We start from the raw sequence: 20,642 nt of genomic DNA on the forward strand, positions 1-20,642 counted from the left end.
TAGGAATAGAAGGGATGAGACCTCCACCTTCCCTACAAAATATATAATTCCAATCCATGATGTTTTCTTGTTTGGTTTGGACCTAGGATCACAACATGTAAGATATTTTCTCCATTTCTATAAATGTGACAATGTTTGATTGAACTTGACCAACTTGTTTGAGTTGAGGTTTAGTTTGATTGATCCTCTGATTGTGATTTGGATGTTTGGGGTATGACTTTCTAGGATGATTATGCAAATGATGATGAACTAAGACAGACGTATATGAGGTCTAGATGAAGACGTATATGAGGATGATAATGCGGACTCAAAATGAGGACTATGGATGATAATGAGGATGTGAATGAGGACTATGCAAGGACTTAGGATGATAATGAAGACGTAAGTGAGGACTATGAAAGGACTTAGGACAATAATAAGGATGTAAGTGAGGACTATGCAAGGACTTAGGACGATAATGAGGACGTGAAGACTATGCAAGGACTTAGGACGATAATGAGGATGTAAGTGAGGACTATGCAAGGACTTCCTAGGGTCACAAGTATGTTAAATCTTGATTTTTTGGTTTCAAAATGGACTTTGTTTTCAATAAATCTGTGTGTGGGACAAGTTTTGTAGTTTTCCAAATCTGAGAATAATTGCTTGGAGGTATGTATAGATGACTGACTCAATTTTCAAACAATCTCAAAAAATTTAGAGCTACGTAGGATAGGGCCTGAAATAGCCCAAAGGATTGACTCAATACTGGTCTGACACAATGATCAATAAGACATTTTTAGGTGTCTACAAGTAGCTTACCTCTATATTTACCAGTGCCTCTAGGCAGTCGTTTTGCCAACAATGCTTCAAGTTCCACTAAGTTGTCTTCATCATCAGCATCTCTATTGGATCTAGATTTATATCTATTGTCGGTATCTCTACTTCTTCTCACAGATGGGTTAGAGACAAAAGCTTTGAAAGCGGATTCTAATTTTTGTACACTACCATCATAGCCATTTAGTGCAAAAGCAGTAAGTTTGCCAATAACAGAGTCAAGAGTTACCTTTGTCTTGTCAATGGATTTTATCTCTTGAATAGTTGCAACTTGGATAGAATAGACCGATAGCAAGGTTCTCAGTACCTTACTGATTACTATGTCATCTTCCACTTTCCCTCTTGCACTCTTTATCTCTCCAACTATCTCTTTGATCCTTTGACTATACTGTTGGATGTTCTCACCTTCAGACATTCTCATGTCATCAAACTTGCCTCTTAAACTCTCTTCTTTAGCAATATTGACACACTCATCACTGCTATAGATATCTTCAAGTTTATTCCATACTTCATATGTAGTTTCAAGACCATGAACATCTACATATTCATCATCAGACATGGAACTGATAATAGCTTCTAATGCCTACTAATTTTCTTGTTGTTCTTTCTTCTGATCATCAGTCAGGGATCCAGTAGGTGTAGTATACTTATGTTCTATATGATCCCAATACTGACTACCAAGACTCTTAATGTAAATCTTCATTCTATCACTCCATATTCTATAGTTATCTTTGTTAAACTTTAGACCTTCTTTCTTCATCATGATCTACAAGATATTTTCCTCAATTTTTTAGGCTTTTAGATTAAGAGGACCTAGATTGCTCTGATACCAATTGATGGTATGATGAAATAATAAGTATCTGGTAGAATACTGAGAGGGGGGGTGAATCAGTTTATTGAAAAAATCATACAAAGTTCCCAAGCTCAAACTCAGTCAAACAAAGTAAACATATCTCAGTCAAGATCAATATTCTTAAGAATACTTGACATTAACCGGTTTAACTATTATGACAACTTTTAACAGTAAAAACCTTCAATCTTGTAAACATCAACAATGCTTAATCTTAACTCAACATATTCATCTCTAAATGCTTCTACTTAACATGCCTTATCAGAAGTTAACCAAATCAACAAATAAGATCACAACCACAAAAGCATTCACCACTTGACACAAATGTTTATACGTGGAAAACCCAAATAAGTAAAAACCACGGTGAGATGGGACTCACAAGGATAGCTATCTGAACTCTTTTGAAGTTTTCCCTGTTAGGAGCCAAAGCCTATTAGAGCTTTACAATAAGTCCTATTAAGAACTAATTCTGGTTAAGGGATTTACAAATATGCCTTGTTAGAAGCACAATACCCTATTAGGAGTAACCTCGCTGGAGGATTTAAGAATCCAAGATAATGGACCACCTTGTTAGAGGATTCAATGAGTAACCAAGATTATTAGAGCTTACTTGGTTAAAGGATTTTACTTCTGCTGTAATTGTTAGAAAACAATAGGTTTTCTTGATCTGTCTGAGTAGCACTACATTTTCTTGATCAAATCCTTCTAAGCTTCAATCTGCCTTCACTCAAAGTGCAGATCCATTCACTGGTTGGGTAACCACACACTCAATGGGTTTTCTACCAATCTTTCCAACAACCTTTACAAATAACTTCATCGACCTTAAATACAAATGAATTAGGTCGGTAACACAACAAAAACCTAATTCTCATCATTGAGGTTACAAACAAGTTGGTTCAATCTTGACCGTTAGAAATCATGACAATCTCTTCACATTCTTCAAGATAATTCCAACCGCTACATGAACACTGCTCCATTGGACTTTGTAAATCATCACACGTTGTGCATTAAATGCAATCCACTTTTCTCCTTCCCTAGACAATAAGAAAATGCGCCAATCCAATTTGAATTTATCCTCATACAATGATCACATGTGTCTCCATCATTACCGCTCATCAGATAATAAACCAACAAACTTGATCAGTTAGGGTTTAACAGCTCATAGGGTTTATCAGTTACATTACATAGAAAGGTTTAACCCTTTACACTGGTTCACTAGTTCAACTCACAAACTTTACATACCAGTTACAACATCATCTACAACTCTCTTGTTACCAGTTACTAGCTAATATAAAAAACAACAATATTAGCAATAACATGAATACCTTTTATCAATTCAATTGACATCAATGAAAACATATCATTAATGCAATCTCTATTAAAAATGACAATAAACTCAAAATACCAAAAAGGGTTTCTATTCGTCTTGTTTCAAATGATGAGAAAAATTAGGGTTTGATTGATCAACTAGACTAGGAGATAAACAATGAAGCATATATGAACTGAAATTGAACAACCTTGCAGATCTAAAAAGGAGATACTAAAAGAAGACAATGGAGAGGAATTTGAATGTGTACTTGATGCTGAAAAACTGAGCCAAACTGGCCAGGACCAGGGTGCCATGCCATTGTCCCGGAGAACCTGATAGAAAACTGCAACTAGGAGGATGGATATTCTGAGACCCTGAGCCTGCACCCTGTCAAAAATCACTAATTTTGAGGAGGACCATGGAACCACACCACTATCTTGGGTAGGACTAGGGTTCCATGCCCCTATCCTTGACAAATTTGAACAATTTTGAGACTTCTAGGTGGTACTTATGCCTTTTTCTGATCTGGAACTCCTTCCGAGTACCTATTTTTGCACCTGCAACTGAAAAGAAATGGTTTGGGTGGCTATATAGGGTTTTGCCTCAGTCAAACCCCTATTTTGGTGATTTCCACCTTTACAAATAGTTGATAATGTATTGAAAATGTGTGTGCTAGAACCTTGTGTGTATGCAAGATCCTAAAATGAATGCAAACAATCTAGAGAAACCCTAAAGAGTAAACCCTAAATGCTTGTAATTGATAAAGTAAATGCTCTAAATCAATGATGAAAAGTGATATAAAGCATGAATTTATATATGCAAATTTATTTAATGAAGCTTATACAAAGACATGAAAATAACATGAAACCATACCCAACCCCTAAGGGAGGGGTACAAGCCAATCACCAGTCAGTGATCTCCTATTATTCTTCAATATCGTCAAGGCTCCTAATTGATCATGAATGCTTGATGAAATGTTGTCGAATGTTGTTAAATACTACACATAGGCTTCTCTTTCACTATATAGAAGTCTCCTTGTGCTCCAAAAACCTGCTCTTAGATTCTTAGAGTAGCAACAGGACCAAATTCCTCAAGCTCAAATGTTGAAAGTTTCCAACCAAGGTATCTCTAGATACTGATGTATTAGGCATTGTTCTTAACTCATTAATAGCATCTACTTTCATTTTGTATGTCGGTGGCAAAACTCTTAAAACTTTAGAAATAATTTCATCTTCACTTAAGGATCCTCCACAACATTGTATTCCTAAAACAATTTCATTAACTCTTTCCATAAAAGCAGAAATTCTTTCATCTTCTTCCATTTTCAATTTTTTATACCTGACCCGGTAACATTCTAGTTTTGCAATTTTGATAGTGGTATCTCCTTCATTCGATGTCTCCAATTTATCCCAAATAGCTTTAGCAGTAGATCGGTCTGATAATCCCATGATTTGCTGATATGATAATGCATTGAAAAGTGATTCTCTTGCTTGCAATCATTTTCTTGATCTTTACCCAATGTTGGTGGATTAGGTTGATTTGGTGTAGGACCAACATAGCCATTCTTTGTAAATTCCCATATGTCTCTTCCAATACAATTCAGATGTGTCTCCATTCTGATCTTCCATATACCATAGTTTGTTCCATCAAGTTTAGGATTGCCCTTCCTAAAAATGTTTGTTACCATAGGATCTCCTCAAGTTGTTAGGCTTCTGCAAAAAGAGAACTTTGGCTCTGATACCAATTGTTAGGAACCATAAGGTAATTGATAGGGGGGGAGGGGGGGGGGGGGTTGAATTAGTTGTCTATGAATTTCAACCCAATTACAACTTAATTAAACTTGATACTTAATACCGGTAAACCAAACTTATTGCCGGTTAACAGATTAACAGTTAATATCAATACATGAAACAGAAAGAGAAACAACATCCAAAACACATAACATGGAGATTTTAACATAGAAACCCTGTAAGGGGAAAAACCACGGTGGGAAACCTTACCCACAATCAGATGATACTACTACAAATAGTATGTGTATACAAATGGGGTCTGCGCATACAGAAAGGACAACCGCCTAGAGCACACTGCTCAAATGGGAGTCACAATGACTACAGTAGGATGGTTAAATCCTAGAATAATGTACTGCTCAAAATAGCATCTCCAATGCTAGATTCAATACCAGTTAAGCTCTGATAATCACCTTCAAACCTTCCTTGAACCTTCTCTATGGTCTACTCATATGATCTTCAATATTCGCACATACCATGTTACAATACCATAAACTTACATATCATATTCCCTATCTCATCAATTGATATCTTTCATATATACAAAACCTAAGACCAAATGTGTAGGTTGGCTCACTAAGAATATTACAATAAAATCAATTACAAATAATTCTTTATGTGATGCATCATGTCGACTCAATACATTTATAATAACATCCAATCAATAAATTATCTCCATAACATGTCGTGCTGATCTAGAATAGATAATGCATACTAGTCCATAACCTAGACCAATCTGCTGGTAACAACAAGTATGTCAAGATGATTAGACCAATAACCAAAATACCAAAACTAAGTATTCAAACCATGTCTTTGACATACTCAAGTGATATACAGATGATAATAAGTCATCAACCATGCTGGTGAGCCATATAACCTATCGGTGAACAATATACCAGTGACTTTGCATAAGTCACTGAACTTGCCGGTGAACATAACCAAAGATCTCCAAAAGGATAAGTGTTGACGTCAATGAAAAAACTAATGCAACACATCCATAATACCAACACCAGTTTCCTTATGAGGAAAATTTGCAACAAAGTGTCGTACCTTCCCACAATTGAAATATTTAAGCGATAGCTTTCCTTTATACCGGTCGGTTCCTCTTTTGAGCTTCCTAACAAAGTTTTCTACTTTTGCATTCGAGTCTTCACTATAATATTCATGAGTAGCTACTTGTTTCCCTTTTTTCATGATGTTGAATGCTGCCTCTTTCCTTGAGGAATTATCACCGATTGTTCTCATCTCATAGGTTGTCAATGAATCAAATTACTCATCCATTGAAAAAGTCTTCAGATCCTTGGCTTCTTCTCTGGAAGACACCTTAGTATCATACTTGGGGTGTGAGAGATCTAAGTACCTTCTTGACAAGAATCTCATCTACAATCTCTTCTCCAAGTCCTCTAATAGTATTCACAATTTCATCAAATCTGTGAAGATAGTATGCAACCTTTTCATCATCTTTCATTTTGATGCTTTCAAGTTGGCCCCTTAGTGCTTGAAACTTGCCTTATTTGACTTTTGCATCTCCTTAAAATAACCTCTACAATTTGTCCCAAGTCTCCTTTGCTGAAACACAATGCATGACTTTGATAAATTCATTATCAGACAGACCACTCAAGATAGCATGTTTGGCCTTTACATTATTCTCATACTCCTTTTTGGAATTTGGATCAGTGGAAGGAGCATTAGGAACATCATGTTGATGAATAATGATGAACTACTAAGGTCCTAACCGGTACTGAGAGGGGGGGGGGTGAATCGGTACACACAAAAACTTACTTTGATACTTTGAGAAATCATAACCTAGATAACCGGTTGTCTTCACCACTATACTTAACCATAGCAATACCGGTTAAATAGAAATACTTCAGACAACATTCAACAATCTCAAATCTTGATAGCTACTTCACCAGTTTAATCATGCATGAGTTGTACCAATAAAAAACACAACCATTAGACAATGCATGCATATATAACTTAATCAAAAACCACTCAATCATCACATGAAAAACTCACAACCCATAACACAAATTTTTCACGTGGAAACCCAAATGGGAAAAACCACGATGGGGATGAATATTACAAGCTTGTTTGTGAACTCTTTTAAAGTCCGCTATGTTAGGAGCCTAGTCCGGTTAAAGAGTTTACAATAAGGACCTATTAGGAACCGATCCAATTAAGGATCACCTAGTTAAGGGATGGCTATATACCCTATTAAAGGTTGAAACCCTATTAAAGGTTACCTTGCTAGAGTATTTAAATAACTCAATGAACTTGAGCCACCTAGTTAGAGGATTTACAACAAAGCCTGTTAAAGCTACCCGGTCAAGGGATTTACCTTCTGTTGAAATTGTTAGAAGACAATAGGTAAAACTCTGATTTGATAACAACACTCCTTGCTAAGGAAAATCCTTTTTAGTTCCTCTCTTCTGCAATCACACTCTACAGAATCCTCACTCTAGTTTGGCAAGTATCAAATCTCCAACATGTAGACACAAACACAACTTTTGCCAGCAACTACAATAATAAAACTCATCGACCTTATAGACAATAATTAGGTTGGTAGCATAAACACTAAACCCTAAAAATTTTAGGTTTACAATTACAAGCGTTCCAATCCTCGCCGTCAAATACATTACATGGAATGAAATGATCTTCATGCGCAAGATCCTCAAAGAAATCCTTCACGTGCAGATAGGTGATGTGGCATCTTTGATCCTTATCCTTGTTTTTAACTAACTCATCAAAAAACATCATTGGTTGCACCGCACAAGCCAAATGGTAACCCTAGAGCTGAACTGAGACTATCAACAAGTAGTCACACTTAGTGAACCCTGACACCGGTCCACTCCATCCCGGTTGACCATAACCATTTCCAATATTCATATCGGTTTACCAGCTTGAGCACTTATTGACATCAATGACAACATACATTATCATTGTTTCATCATATGCCAACAATCTCCCCCTTTGGCATTGATGGCAATACTTAGTGTATCATTTCTTAGTATTTGCACCATTCTCAATAACATATATCGGTTCAACATAAAATATCACCACCACCACCACCTAGACTGGTAAGTGTGCACTTTTCTTAGTTACTTCTCACACTCTCATATTATCCTTCAACATATATCTTCACCATTAGACATCTTCTCCCCCTTTGACAACAATGCCAAAGTGTAGGCATAAGCTTCTAGGCTCCACTATGTTGCTCCCCCTATGGAGTAGCATCCTTCAACACATCAATCATGTAAGATCTGACATGGTAGTACCTGGCTGATGTGGAGTACACATATTTAATTTACTTCATGAAGGGGCAGAACCCCTAATTCACCTCTCAAATAGGTAAATGTAGTCTTCGGTAAGGGCCTAGTGAATATGTCTGCTAGCTGCTCCTTACTGTAAACATGTTCTAATGCAACCTCTTTATTCTGAACCTTTTCTCTCAATAAATGATACTTGAGCTCAATATGCTTTTTCCTAGCATGCAATACTGGATTTTTGGAAATATTGATTGCACTAGTATTATTGCAGAAAATACTCACCAGTTCAGATACAGTCACTTTGAAGCCATTCAATACATGCTTCATCCAAATTGCTTGAGTGCGGTTCATAAATTCTGCCACATACTCTGCTTCAGCTGTAGACTGGGAAATACAACTTTGCTTCTTACTCTTCCATGAGACTAGTCTTCCACCAAGGAAGAATGCTTCACCAATTGTGATTTTTTAGTCGTCCACATTACCTGCCCAATCTGCATCGGTAAACACTTTGAGATCAAAGTCGCCATTGTATAGATACCATAACCCATAATCAAGTGTCCCTTTCAGGTATCTAATAATCCTCTTTACTGCTACCAAGTGGGATTCTCTTGGACTCTTCTAAAAATGGGACACTATGCCCACTGCATGAGCAATATCCAGTCTGTTGTGCACCACATAGTGCAAATTATCAATCATTGACTGGTACTCCTTCTCATCCACCAATGATGTATCATCCTCCTTTGTTAGTTTGCAGTTGTTCACCATCGGCGTTCCAACTGGGTTGCTCTCCTCCATGCCAAAGGTCTTCAATACCTCTTTGATATACTTGGAATGAGCAATGGAGATACCCTCTTTCATCTGCTGAATTTGTAGACCAATGAAAAACTTTCTCTTTCCAATAAGAGACATCTCAAACTCCTTTTTCATCACATCTACAAATGCATGACTCATATCATCATCTCCACCGAAGATAATATCATCTAAAAATACTTCACATATCAGAATCTGATATACTTCATATTTCAGGTAGATGTTGTTGTCCTCACTTGTTCTCTAAAATCCTATCTTCACAAGATGAGAGTGTAACTGTTTGTACCATTCCCTTGGTGCCTATTTCAATCCATACAGGGTCTTGTGTAATCTGCACACCATGTCACTATCTTTTGACAAAGCAAACCCATCAGGTTGCTCAATATACACTTCTTTCTCCAAGATTCCATTCAAGAAGGCAGACTTTGTTGAAATGTAGTGACTGATCAGCAAAGTACTGTACACTCAGCAAGTATCTCTGGGTATTTTTTTTTATGAAAATTGACATTGTAATAAAACCCTAAAAAGGTCGACTTTGTTTTTGCCCTAAAAACGCATGTTATAAGCAGTTGGGATGCTTAAGGCATTGTAAGGTTGATGTACTATTTTTGTTGGCTAATAAGAAAGATTGGACGATTGTGTATGGTGGACGTAACCCATTCTGGGTGAACCACATTAAATCTCTGTGTTATCTATGTCATCTTCTATTCCTTTATCTTTTTTATTTAAATCTGCATATAATTGTTAGTTCATATTTGCTTTGGATCTGCTTGAAACCCTAACAATTGGTATCAGAGCAAGGTATTCTGTAAATTGGCAGGATTCTCAGATTTGAGTGGGAGCAATGGAGGATTCCAAATTCAAGGTCGAAAAGTTTAACGGCTAGAATTATCAGTTATGGAAAATGCAGATGGAGGATTGCCTATATCAAAAGGATTTGTGGCGACCATTAGAAGGAAAGGCAAAGAAAGCGACCACAATGTTAGATGAAGAGTGGGACATTTTAGATAGAAAGGCACTGGGATCCATTCGATTGTGCCTTGCGCAGTCTGTAGCATTCAATATAACAGAAGAAAAAATGGTTGTAGATTTGATGGCAACATTAGCTAAGTTGTATGAGAAACCCTCAACTTTGAATAAGGTATTTCTTGAAGCATTTGTTTAATTTGAAAATGAGTGAGGGAGGATCTGTAGCAGAGCACTTAAATGAATTTAATACAATTACCAATCAATTGTCTTTGGTAAAAATTACCTTTGCAGAAGAGGTTAGGGCTCTCTTGATTTTATGTTCTTTGCCAGAAAGCTGGAATAGCTTGGTTATGGCTGTAAGTAACTCTATCTCTGGTAAAAATACTTTGGTATTTGATGATATTGTTGGTGTTATCCTAAGCAAGGAAATGCGAAGGAAAAGTACAGGTGAGACTCCAACATCATCAAGTAGTGTTTTGGATGTGGAGAATAGAAGAAGATCAAAGGAAAGAGGAAAAGGCCCTTGGAATGAGAAGTCATGAGGGAAGTCAAAGAAAGGACACTCTCAATCTAGAGGAAAGAAATATTGTTGGTACTGTGGAAAGCCTGGTCATCTAAAGAAACACTGTTGGTCTCGGAAAAACAAAGGAGACAAAAATGAAAATGACATTAAGGAAGCTAATATTGCAAGTAATACTTTACAAGATGCTTTAATCTTATGTTTGGATAATGTTAATGATTCCTGGGTAATAGATTCTGGGGCTTCATTTCATGCTACACCCCATAGAAAATATTTTCTAGATTATGTTCAAGGTGATTTTGGACAGGTATATTTGGGTGATGATGAGCCCTGTCAAATTGTTGGAAAAGGAAAGATAAAGATCAAGTTGCAGAATGGAAATGATTGGTTTCTGTAGGAGTTAAGACATGTTCCTAACTTAAGAAGAAATTTAATTTCTGCAGGGCAACTAGGTAGTGAAGGTTGCATAGTTACCTTCTCAGACAGTATCTGGAAGGTCAGTAAAGGATCATTAGTAGTAGCTAAAAGTGTGAAGGTAGGCACATTATATCTATGTACTGGTAACACTTACTCTACCTTAGCTGCTATAGATAAAGTTACTGCAGGGACAACAACAATAGATGTTGCAAGAATAGATTCGATAACATGGCACCATAGGCTTGAGCACATGAGTGAGAAAGGGATGAAAATCCTTCACTCCAAAAATCTATTGCCAGGACTGAAGAAGATTGATTTAGAGTTTTGTGAAAACTGTGTTTATGGCAAACAAAAAAGAGTCAGATTTCTCAAGGCTGGGAAAGAGAAGAAGAGTGAGAAGTTAGAGCTTGTGCATTCAGATGTATGGGGACCGGCTCAGGTATCATCTCTTGGTGGCTCTTGTTATTATGTTATTTTTATTGATGACTAAACTAGAAAAATATGGGTATATTTCTTAAAATAAAAATCAGATGTTTTTGAAACTTTTAAGAAATGGAAAGATTTGGTTGAGAATGAGATAGGAAAAAAGTTCAAGTGTCTCAGATCGGATAATGGTGGTGAGTATTGCAGCAAAGCATTTGAAGATTACTGCTCCTTAAATGGGATTAGAAAGTAGAAGATAGTTCCAGGAACTCCACAGGAAAATGGTGTGTCAAAGAGAATGAATAGGACTATCATGGAACACGCGAGGAGCATGAGATTGCATGCTGGATTGTCCTTACATTTTTGGGCAGATGTTGTACATACTACTATCTATTTGTTAAATAGAGGACCTTCAACCCCTTTGGATGGTGGTATTCCAGAGGAGGCATGGACTGGTAAAAAGGTAAATTATTCTTTTCTAAAAACCTTTGGTTGTGAAGCTTTTGTCCATGTTGATAAAGAAAATAGAACCAAGCTTGATGCTAAATCTCAGAAATGTACCTTCATTGGATATGAGATAGAGGAATATGGCTATCAGTTATGGGATTTTGAAAATAAGAAAATAACTAGAAGTAGAGATGTTATATTCAATGAGAAGGTTATGTATAAAGAATAGATGCAGGAAAAGAAGCATGAACATGAAAAGCAAGAATATGTGGTGTTGGATGAGATTCCTAAAAATGAAATGCCATAGGTACCTGATGCTCAGCAACAAAAAAATGTCCCACAAACTCCTGCAAGTGTTAGACATTCTACGAGGTCAAGTAGACCCCCTGAAATATTTTCTCCTTCTTTGTATTCTATATTATTAACTATTTTTGGTGAACCAAAAGAATATGAAGAAGCAATGCATGTGGATGCCAAACAACAGTGGGAGCTAGGCATGAAAGAGGAGATGGACTCCTTGATGAAAAATAAGACTTGGGACTTAGTCCCTTTACCTGCAAAAAAAAGAGTCTTGCCTAACAAATGGGTTTATCGGCCGAAGGAGGAGGAAGGAGGTCAGAAAAGATATAAGGCTAGACTTGTGGTAAAAGGTTTTGCACAGAAAAATGGTATAGATTATGATGAAAGATTTTTTCCAGTTGTAAAAATGACTTCAATTAGAACTGTACTTAGTCTTGTGGTTGCAGATGATTTACATCTTGAACAATTAGATGTGAGAACAACTTTTCTCGATGGAGATTTGGAGGAGGAAATTTACATGTTGCAACCACAGGGATATGAGGTCAAAGGTAAGGAGAACTTGGTGTGCAGATTGAAGAAAAGTTTGTATGGCCTAAAGCAAGCACCCCGACAATGGTACTTAAAATTTGATAGTTTCATGGCTGAACACGGTTATCATAGATGTCATTCTAATCATTGTGTATATTTTAAGAGATTGGATAATGGCGGTTATATTATCCTGTTGCTTTATGTTGATGACATGCTTGTTGCTGGGTCTAACATGGAACACATAAATGATCTTAAACAAAAATTAGCCAGGTCATTTGCTATGAAGGATTTGAGTGCAGCTAAGCAAATTCTGGGTATGAGGATTACACGGGACAAAAAAATAGAACCTTGAATTTGTCCCAAAGTGAGTATATAAAGAAGGTGTTGAAAAGATTTAACATGCAGGATGCAAAAGCAGTTAGTACACCTTTGGCTAGTCATTTCAAATTGACTAAGGAGATGTGCCCAAAGGCACAAGAAGAAGTAAAGAAAATGTCTAACATCCTGTATTCATCAGCAGTTGGTAATCTGATGTATGCAATGGTATGCACAAGGCCAGATATTACACATGCAGTGGGAGTTGTGAGCAGGTTTATGAGTAATCCAGGTATGGAACATTGGAATGCTGTGAAATGGATCCTTCGGTATTTGAAAGGAACCACTACGAAGGCATTATGTTTCAAAGGATCTAATGCTGCTTTGAGTGGATTTGTTGACTCTGATCTGGCAGGTGATATTGATTCATGGAGGAGCACTATAGGGTATTTTTTTACTATAGGGGGAGCTGCAGTCAGTTGGATTTCTAGGTTGCAAAAGGTTGTTGCACTTTCAACCATTGAAGTTGAGTATGATGCTGCTACAGAAGTCGACAAGGAGATGATTTGGTTACAATGTTTTCTGGAGGAATTGGGTCAGACACAGGACGATCACCCATTGTATACTGATAGCCAGAGTGCCATTCATCTTGTGAAGAACTCTATTTTTCATTCAAGGACAAAGCACATTTAGCTCAGGTACCACTTCATCCGAACTATTTTGGAGGAGGGTCAGTTATGGCTTGAGAAGATTCACACAAGTGAGAATCCTGTCGATATGTTCACGAAGGTAGTTCCATAGGAGAAGCTGATTTCTTCATCAGTTTTTGTTGGTCTTCTTGATTAATAATTGTGGAATTTATACCAGTCAAGTCCTAGTGTTTTATCCAGCGGATGTTGCATGTACAATGGTGTTGTGTAGTATCAGTCTCCAAGTGGGAAATTGTTCGGTGTGGAGCCTGATCAGTCTCCAAGTGGGAGATTGTTGAAATGTGGTGACTAATCAACAAAGTACTATACACTCAGCATGTATCCTTGCTGGCGTCCGGGGCTAGGTAGGGGTTCGAGGGCGGTAGCCCCCGAGGAAAGTGGGGGTTCGGGGGCGGGAACCCCCAAGAAAAAAAAAATTGGGTATTTTTTTTTATGAAAACCAACATTGTAATAAAACCCTAAAAAGGTCGACTTTGTTTTTGCCCTAAAAATGCATGTTATAAGCAGCTGGGATGCTTAAGGCATTGTAAGGTTGATGTACTATTTTTGTTGGATAATAAGAAAGATTGGACAGTTGTGTATGGTGGACGTAACCCATTCTGGGTGAACCATGTTAAATCTTTGTGTTATCTATGTCCTGTTTTATTCCTTTATCTTTTGTATTTAAATCTACATATAATTGTTAGTTCATATTTACTTCAGATCTGCTTGAAACCCTAATAGACTTCACATCCATTTGGTATACCTTAAATCCCTTGAATGGTGCAAATTCAAGTAGAATTTAGACACCTTCCAGTCTATCCACTGAGGCAAAGGTTTCTCCATAGTCTTCTCCTTCTTCCTGAGCATATCCCTTGCATACAAGTCTTGCCTTATTCCTTACCACTGTGCCTTCTTCATTCAGCTTATTCTTGAAGACCCATTTGGTACCTATGACATTCTTGTGTTTCGGTCTGGGTACCAAGGACCATGTTGCATTCTTCTCTATATGGTCCAACTCCTCTTCCATTGCCTTTATCTAGTCTTCATCGGTAAGTACCTCTCTAGCGGTCTTAGGCTCAAATTTTGAAATCATGCAAGAATTTTCTTTCACCTTTCTCCTTGTAAGTATTTATGCATCTTTGTCTCCTATAATTTTCTTTGGATCATGATGCAATTTTACATACCTAGGAATGACCGTAGCTAGTTTAGCTTTCTTTTCCTCTTCTTTTTATGCTTCATCTTCTTCTTCATCTACGGAAACTTCTATCGGTACAGAAACACTAAGGTCTTTGTAGTGTTTGTCACTTGTTTCTTTCTTAACCGGTTCCCAGAAAGCTAAACCCGGTTCATCTTCCGTTTGCTTGCTGTCAGTTTCCTCAGGCTTCTTAGGGGATTCATCAACCCTGACATTGATACTCTCAACAATCTTTTGAGTCCTCCTTTTGTAGCACTTGAGAGATTTTATTTTAGTGGAATATCCTAGAAATATTCCTTCATCACACTTAGCATCAAACTTTCTCAGGTGCTCACCTCTCCTGATATAGAATTTACTCCCAAACACTTTCAAATAAATCACATTGGGAGTTCTCCCATTCCAGTACTCATAGGAGGTTTTGTCTTTACCTTTCTTAATGAGTACCTAGTTCATGGTATATACTGCAGTGCTCATTGCTTCCCTCCAAAATGTGTGAGTGACATTTCCTTGGATCAACATAGTTCTGGCTGCTTCAACTACAGTCTTGTTGTTTTATTCTGCTATGTCATTCTGTTGTGGTGTCCTTGGGGTAGACAATTGCCTCTTAATACTATTCTCCTCACAGTACTTGTAGAATTCACTAGAAGTGAATTCACCTCCCTGATCGGTCCTTAGGCATTTTATTCTTCTACCGCTCTCCTTCTCCACCAATTCTCTAAAGGCTTTGAACTTTCCAAATGCCTCAGACTTGTCTTTCAAGAATGTGACCCACATCATTCTTGAGCAATCATCGATAAGAATCATGAAGTACCGATCTCCCTGAATACTTCTAGTTTTCATCAGACTACATAGATCGGTGTGCACTACATCAAGTAAGTTCGCTGTTGAAAAGGACTTACCTTTGAATGTTGAGGAAGACATCTTCCCAAGTTGGCATTCTCTACACAAGACATTCTCTGGTTTGTTTAGCAAAGGCAATCCTCTTACTGCCCTGATCTTACTAACCTTTACAATATTATCAAAATTTATATGATAAAGTCTCCTATGCCATATCCAAATGTCTTCAAATTTTTCCATCAGGCACTAACTAATCTTGGCATTCAACTAAAATAGGTTTCCTCTAGTTTGCTTACCAGTGGCAATAAGTTCACCACTCTTTCCAATTATTCTGCAGATTCCACCTTTGAACTCTAGAATGAGTCCTTTGTCATTCAGTTGAGAAACACTCAAAAGGTTGTTCTTAAGGCCTTCCACCCAGTAGACATCATCCGCACTTCTCTTTCCATTTAGTAAGATGGATCATTTTTCTTTCACCATGCAAGGTGCATCGTTACCAAACCGGACAACACCACCATCATATTCTTCAAGAGAGAAACTTTCTTCAGTCATCATTCATGTGGCGAGGACACCCACTATCAATGATCCACTCGTTAGAGTTGTCAATATGTGAGACAAGGGCTTTCTAGTCAAACAACTCTTCCTTGACAACTACAAACACTATGTCCTCATTCTCTTCATCCTCGGATTCCTCATCGGTAACACCTCCATCCACTGCAACAAGACAATTTCTACTACCTACCCCTTTATACTTCCTAAACCTCTCTGGTTTATCCTTATTGTCATTGTTAGGACAGTTAATAGCTATATGTCCTATCTTATTGCAAGAAAAACACTTCAGAAGAACCTTACCTCTGTATTTTCTGATGCCTTTTGGAAGTCTCTTGGCAAGAAGAGCTTCAAACTCCATAAGAATCTCCTCATCATCCATATCTCTGCTTGACCTGGATTCATAACTGGTACTGACCTCTTTTCCTTTCCTAGTTGGTGTAGAGGAAGCAGACGCTCTAAAGGTTGACTCAGTCTTCTAAACACTACATTCATAGCCATTCAATTCATATGTAGTCAACTTTGCAATAATAGAGTCTAAAGATACCTTGGTTTTGTCGATAGACCTTAGCTTCTTAATAGCGACAACCCTGATTGCATAGACCAGTAAAAGTGATCTCAGAACTTTACTGACAACATTGGCATCATCAATTGTTCCACCAGTGCTCTTGATTTCTCCAACTACTATCTTGATTCTTATGCCATACTACTAAATGGTCTCTCCTTCAACCATCCTCATATCATCAAAATTTCCTCTAAGGATTTCTTCCTTAGCTTGCTTGACATGTTCATCACCACCATAAATGGATTCCAATTTATCCCACACATCTTTTGGATTGTCCTTGTCTTGTACATCAATGAACTCTATATTAGACAAGCTGCTAATAAGGGCTTCCATGACTTGCCCATTTTCTTGTATCTCTCTTTTCTGATGATCAATTAGAGTGCTAGTGGGGATTACATAGGCATTATGAACATAGCTCCAATGTTGTGCACCCAAACCCTTGATGTATATCTTCATTTTGTCCTTCCATATTTTAAAGTTATCCCTATTGAACTTAAGACCTTCCCTCTTCATCATTAAAGCATGATCTATTGCCTCAAGCAGCTAAGCTTATATCATCAAGGACCTGGATGTGCTCTGGTACCAAATGATGAATAATTATGAACTACTAAGGTCCTAACTAGTACAGATAACTGGTTGTCTTCGCCACTGTACTTAACTATAGCAATACTGGTTAAACATAAATACTTCAAACAACATTCAACAGATCTCAAATCTTGATAGCTACTTCACCAATTTAATCATGCATGAGTTGTACCAATAAAAACCACAACCATTAGACATTGCACGCATATCTAACTTAATCAAAAACCACTCAATCATCACATGAAAAACTCACAACCCATAACACACAATTTTTTCACGTGGAAACCCAAATGGGAAAAACCACGGTGGGGATGAATACCCACAAGATTGTTTGTGAACTCTTTTGAAGTTCACTCTGTTACAGGCCTAGTTCTATTAAAGACTTTAAAAATAAGGTCCTGATAGGAACCAATCTGGTTAAGGATCACCCGGTTAAGGGATGGCTATATACCCTATTAAAGGTTGAAACCCTGTTAAAGGTTACCTCACTAGAGGATTTAAATAACTTAATGAACTTGAGCCACCTGATTAGAGGATTTACAACAAAGCCTGTTAAAGCTACCCGGTCGAGGGATTTACCTTATGTTGAAATTGTTAGAAGACAACAAGTAAAACTCTGATCTAATAACAACACTCCTTGCTAAGGCAGATCCTTTTTAGTTCATCTCTTCTGCGGTCACACTTTGCATATTCCTCACTCTAGTTTGGCAAGTATCAAATCTCCAACATGCAGACACAAACACAACTTTTCCCAATAACTACAATAACAAAACTCATCAACCTTATAGACAACAATTAGGTCAGTAGCATAAACCCTAAACGCTAAAAATTTTAGGTTTATAATTACAAGCAGTCCAATCCTAACCGTTAAATACATTACATGGAATGAAATGATCTAAAACAGATCTCGAGTCATTCTGCATTGTCCAACCTTCACCGCATCTGGAAAACAGTAACCCATCACGTGCTTTTCATATACGGCTAAGAAAAATGCACCTTTCCGAGGTAGACATTCAATGCATTTGATCTTCACGCACAAGATCCTTAAAGAAATCCTTCACGTGCACACAGCTGATGTGGCATCTTTGATCCTTATCCTTTTTCTTAACTAACTCATAACAAAACATCATTGGTTGCACCGCATAAGCCAAATGGTAACCCTAGAGCTGAACTAAGACTATCAACTAGTAGTCACACTTAGTAAACCCCGACACCAGTCCACTCCATCTTGATTGACCATAACCACTTCTAATCTTCATATTGGTTCACCAGCTTGAGCACTTATTGACATCAATGACAACATACATTATCACCGCTTCAACATATGCCAACATGTACCCATTCTTGACAGACATCCACACATCAAAACCCAGGGAGGAAAAATAGGTCTCCATTCTTCTGCTCTAGAAGGCATAGTTGGATCCATAAAACATGGAGGATTTTGAGGAAGCAGACTCATTTCTTGCCATTGTTGTTCAAAGTCTAGAATCTACCCAAGGTTTAAAGATAACTGAGAACCTATTCTCTAATACTAATTGTTGAACACAAAGTACCACTGAGAGGGGGTGAATCACTGGTTCCTAAACTTTTTGACTTTCAAATCAACTTCAGAATATCAGTTATTCACTTAAACACTAAACAACGAAATCAGTAGAACAAGAAAGAAATCCAAAGAGATCATTCACACAAATGTAACTGTCAACACCAAATTTACGAGGAAAACCCAATGTGGGAAAAACCTCGGTGAGAAATGTTGCTAGAGACTATTGCTCCAATCCAGCCTCACTGTTGGTGTAAATAATTATTCATCTTGGATATTATTACACCTTACTTAAGTTTACTTAGGTACATTCATTTAATAGTAAGTTGGGTATGAGACACTTGGGTGTTTGTGCCACATTGGGATAGTGTGTGTAGGAGAATTTCCACCTTTTATGGTGTTGATCTTATCTTGTTGTTACACTCCACATTCAGTGGGTGATCCACCTCATGTGGACTATTATATTGTTTCTCCTACCTACCCTTGTTTCTTATTGAGCCACATTTCATGTTTGTGTGCTCACATATCCCCAGCCTTGCCTATATAAGTAGGTTCATCTACATTGTTTGTACGGGCAATCAATCTATATCTTGTAATGATCTAGTTGATCATATTTTGCATCTTGATAGAATACAGTTTATTTCTATCATCTATTTTGTCTCTCATATTTGTGCTTTTCATTGCCTCTTGATCTTGGCAAAATCTCACATGGTATCAAAGCCATTAGAGTGTCATTGGTTTGCCAATTGAGATAAATTTGATGCTATTTGGGGTTTGCATTTTGGAGCTTTCTATTGCGGGTTATTATTGAAGCTTGATGGGTCAAATCTAAGGTCACCATTCAATTGAGGAGGTCCAAGAAAGTCAGTTTTGTCTTTTGTTTCATCCAAATCGGACTTCGGAGGCCAAATCTAGAGGCATTTGAAGTTTGAAGTCGTGACGGAAATTTTCCAAAAATTATAATTTTGCAGGCAATTTTCAAATAGCGATATCTCACTCATTTGGACTCCTTTTTTCGAGAAATGTTTTTTGTTTCGGGGTAGAATTTTGTGATCTATATAGTGGTGTAGGAGGTTTTTAATTTTTGGATACAAGATATTCAAAAATCGTGAAATCCCAATTTTAACAACTTTGGAGGTTTCATTTGGGCTCATATGGACTCCTTTTCAGGTGTCATTTTTTTTAAGTGCATAATTTTTTGTCTACTTTCATAATCTGCCTTTTTTTGCAGTGATTTTGAGTAGAAATTATACTTTCAATATTTGATCATTTTTTGGCCTATTTGGTACTTGTATTTTGCTTGGATCTTAGTTTAGATCACTAGCAGTATTTGTTGAAGTCTATTATATCTCATTTTGAGAAGTTGTAAAGTTGAAATCAAAAGTCCACTTTTCCATTATTTGCAAGTGCCAACATGATCTTTTTATGGGGGGTCAGTTGTTCATTTATATCTCTTGGTGACATTCCATTCGAAGGCATCTTCATCTACAGTATTCTACAGGGCTTCTTTGTCGATGGAATTATTTTCATGTTTCCACATTTGAATATTTTATCATGATGTATGCTCTTGCTTGAGCAATGTTGTACTCGCACTATCATAAAGTGTCACACTTCTTTGTATGTTGTCATTGTTGACATATTTGATGTAATCCTCTTGTACACGTAGATTAGGAATATCTTGTGAGATTTGGTGCATGTCTCCAATTGAGATTTAGACTGTACACATTTGTGCATGGCTCCAGTGAGACTTGGATTGTACCAGTATTTCTGCTATTTCTGAGTATCCAGATGATGCTCATAGCAGGTTTTCTCCAAGCCTAATCTTCATTTTGTTGCAGTGAGGGATTCATCGTCATCGACTTGGTACCTAGTTTTGTCACACTTTGACATTATTGGTGTAGCATTGGCTCTCTTTCTTCCTT

The sequence above is a fragment of the Cryptomeria japonica genome, chromosome 5, assembly GCF_030272615.1.
Source record: "Cryptomeria japonica chromosome 5, Sugi_1.0, whole genome shotgun sequence".
Classification (NCBI taxonomy): domain Eukaryota; kingdom Viridiplantae; phylum Streptophyta; class Pinopsida; order Cupressales; family Cupressaceae; genus Cryptomeria; species Cryptomeria japonica.